General features: G+C 33.7%; 1 pseudogene; it reads left to right on the top strand.

The window, feature by feature from the left end:
- Positions 1 to 1,330: 1,330 nt before the first annotated feature.
- On the top strand, positions 1,331 to 1,428 carry LOC112919361 (U6 spliceosomal RNA; annotated as a pseudogene).
- Positions 1,429 to 4,192: the final 2,764 nt, after the last annotated feature.

Genomic DNA, 4,192 nt, shown 5'->3' with positions numbered 1-4,192 from the left:
AAAATTCACATGTTGAAATCCTAACCTCCAGTGTGATGGTGTTTGGAGATAGGGCCTTGGGGAAGCACTGAGGTCATGTACATGGAGGCCTCATGAAATGGATTAGTGCCCTTATAAGAAGAAACACAAGAGAGCTTGCTTCTTTTCTCTGCTGTCAACAATATAAAGATACAGCAAGAAGGGGTCATATACAAACAAGAAAGCGAGCTGTCATCGGACACCAAATCTGTGAAGGTATTAGGAGATAGAGCGTTTGGGAGGTGCTTTGTCATGAGTGTGGAACTCTCATGAATGAGATTAGTGTCATTATACAAGGGATGATAGAGAGCTCCGCCATCCCCTCTACCATGTAAGGACACTGGGAAAAACCAGCCATCTATGCACCAGAAAGCAAGCTCTTACTGAACATCAGATCTGATGGTACTTTTATTTTAGACTTTCCAACCTTCAAAACTGTGAGAAATAAATGTTTTACCTAAGCCACCCAGTCTATGGTCTTTTTGTTATGGCAGCCACAGCTAAGACAGAAACACACTAAAAATTAGGACCATGAGTGTTCTTTAAGGAAAGATGCATTTTTTGGGCTCTAAACTAAAGCATACTTTGGACAGATCATGGGTGCCAATGTATTCAGAGAGAAAAGGGTTCCAATCACGTTTTAGAATTTGGGGCTTCTACCCTATGAAATTTCATAGATAAACTTGGTATCCTCAGCAAATACAGACTTGGTGTTCAAGAATAGTACTCATGTGAATATGTTGAAAGAGAATTCTCATTTTTGCTTTTCACCTGTCATCTTACTAGAGTCCCACAGATGCTAAAATTGATCCATAATACTTTATTAAAGTGAGCTTTGAATTTATGCTCTCAGGTAAAAATGGTTACCCAAATGATCCTGTGTTGAGCAGCAATGGGAAAGGTGAGGTAATGAGTTTCCCACTTAACCTTCTTCTCCAAGAATAACTATTTTAATTTTTGTGTACTCTGACTTTCTTCATAAGGTTGTGCATAAAAAAGGACTCTGGTGCCACAAAAAGTATTAAAAGTTACTGTCTTAGAACATTGACTAATAAACTATATGAAAGTCCATGGGCCAAACAATTTAATATGTACTGAAAAAAATAAAAAAGAAGTGCTTTATGCACATATTTTAAAGTGTATCAATTATTACTACATCATTTCAAAAGAAAATATTTTCAGGTTTTTCATTCCCAAATTATAAAATTATTTAAATTTAGAAGTTTCCATCATGACTGAACACTATTATTATTATTAAGTTGAACCCATCTACAATTGCCATTTTTATAGATTAAAAATGAGAGAATGTTGAGTACTCACCAGCACATGTATTAAAATTGGAATGATACAGAGATTAGCATGGCTCCTATGCAAAGATGACACACAAATTGAGTATTGTTTCTATTCCAATCATGAGTGGTAGAAAAGAAATACGTCAGAAAGTTATCAAAGGTCAACATTATAAACATGAAGAACTCACAGTGAAAATTCTTACTTTTTTACTCTAAGTAATAAACTTCCCAAAAGAAATTTTGCAAAATTAGAAAAACACTCTGAGCAAGATGGTATTTTTCCCCCTAAATTCTCAAAATTTTAGTAATGCTAACTAATCAATAACAAGACTATTTTTGAAGCCTCTTCAAGGAGTTATTGTGTTTTTGTCTTTTTTTTTTTTGTACAAGAAAACAAGAACTGTTTTCACAAAACAAAAACTATTGATTTAAGTTGATCTAAGTAAATTTAAGTCAGATAATGTAAGGAAGTTATATATCTTTAAGCTTTCATTTAGATTATTGTATATAATTATAAAAAATTAAAGCCATTCCTTCTGTTATGTATTACATAACATTTCTTTCTTTGCTGTACTTTAGATTATTCATTTTTCCTAGTTAGCTTTAAAGACTTTATGACATTCTTATTATTCATTTTCTGGTCCTCTTCCTTCCCCAATTCCCCAACCCCATTCCGTATATTTATATTCAAATATTGAAATGTAAGATTTCTCTTCAGGTTACCAGTGATTTAACAATAAACAAACAAAACTTTTTAAGGTGAGTTTTTCAGTATGAAAACAATGGGAAAAAGGAGCAAAAAAATAAATGTAAATTATATTTGGACTTTTTCATAACTTGTATATTATATTTATTTTCCCCTTTGGTGTGGGATATTTTTATGAATAATTGAGTATATGAATAAATGAACATTATATATATGCCGTATCTATAGTAATTGTTAAAACTACCATAGATACATTCAACAGAAATTCCATACTACCCCCTTACATTAGAAAATCTAACGGTGTTCGTAAAACTTGCTCTTAATCTTGCTTTTGACACTAATGGGAGTTTTCAGTAAAGACAAGTCCAATTGATGCATGAGCCTAGTAGTTCCCCTTAATTGTGTTTGTAAATTCAATAGCTATTATAGAAAGAGACATTCTTGGCTGCACTTTACAAAAATTATTATACCTCCTAGACCATACTTTATTCATTCTTAACTTCTATGTGTTTTAAAACTGTCTTGTGTTAAGAGTAACTCAGAAACGTATACTTGACTCTCACAGACTTTGGAAGGTTTTTGTTCTGTCACATGTTCCTCTGATAGCTCAATACATTTTCTCTAAATCTAACATAATGGTGTTGAGAGTCTATCATAAAAGAATGAAGGAAATTCTTTATAAATCAAAACACCGTAAAAGAAATAGAAGTGAATATTCTATTCTGGAATATTTTTGAAATGAGCTCTTAGTTGAAAGAAACAGGAAAGCCTTTAAGTTGCTGTTACAAATTTGTATCAATAATATTTATTATTGAATATGAAATACTGATCTTTGTCCAATACTGGGGGACATTTTAAGTCTTAGATTCTCTAAAAGCATTTTCAGCGGCTGCATAAATATATTATCATAAATATCATAAATAAATATCATAAATATCATAAATAACTGAAGTTATGACTTCAGTCATAACTGAAGTATGAATTAAAAAGAAAAATCTTGGTGAGTTGGAGGAGCCATAGTCACTTCTTGGAAACACATACTTCCTTTTGTTATTGCCTCTTGGTTCATGCTGCCTGGCTACTTCTACAAGAGCCCTCATCCTGTCTGCTCTGTAAATTGACCACTGATGCTTTGGTCTCATACAATAAACATTCAGAAATAACTAGTTATCTTTTATAAGGAAAGCAGCTATGGGAAAGCTGGGGGAAATAATTGATCAACCTTAAGACTTTTCTATTTCCCTAAACATGGCATGTTTGGATTTCTCCATCATGATACAGGGAAATCTGCTAGGCAATTCTATCCCAGAATTCAAAATCATAAGTGGCACTCTTAAGGCTTTATTTTTTGGCTTTGTTCTGGAACATTTCATGCTTTTCTTTGACATTCCCTTTAAGAACATCTAGGAGGGAAATGGAAAGACTTGAGATTATTGCCATCTGATCTTTTGCCCTCCCCTCCCACTTCAGACTTCCAATGTTTCGTGGGTGGGATTTATTCACTAAGTCTATCCTTGTTCCTCTCCTTTGTATAACATATGACTTTTTATCAATTAGGACTGCATTTGGCTATATTTTTTGCCTGAATACTCTAGAAAACAAGATATAAGGTAAATGTTTGTGTAATAATAATTTTCTAAGAAGGATTAAATTCCAAGGAAGCAGAAGTGAGGAGATAGGGAAAAGAGGTGGAGAGAGGAACTCTGTTAGAGAATTTGTTGTGAAACTAAGTACAGCATCAATACCAGCTAAACACCCATTCTTGTCAGATTTCTACAGAGAATCTATTAGCAAATATTCCACGGGAAGTGAGAAGAGTGTAGTGTACTGCACATAAGGTGAGGTATGTTGAGTTTTGCTGATGGCTGACACAAGAGATGAAGAGCAATTACAGCAACAGCATCCTTATAAGTAACAACAGATGAGAAAAATAGCAACCGAGCTCCACAACACGTGGATGGGTGCTATCCATTAAAAGCCCACTCTGGCTATAAGGAAAAAATGCCTAAATCTGAACTGGTGCATGAATGAATCTTTTTTTTTTTTTTGACTGCCATTAGTAGAAAGCAGATCCACTTGCATGTTCTGAGGGTACTAGAATTTCACCTGAAAATTAGATGCCCTGACTTTTTCTCTGAGAAGCAAGGAAAGATCCAACTCTTTAATGTTGTGGCTA

This window comes from Vulpes vulpes, chromosome 5 (genome assembly GCF_048418805.1).
Source record: "Vulpes vulpes isolate BD-2025 chromosome 5, VulVul3, whole genome shotgun sequence".
NCBI classification, from domain to species: domain Eukaryota; kingdom Metazoa; phylum Chordata; class Mammalia; order Carnivora; family Canidae; genus Vulpes; species Vulpes vulpes.
This window is presented reverse-complemented; position numbering and strand designations above follow the sequence as displayed.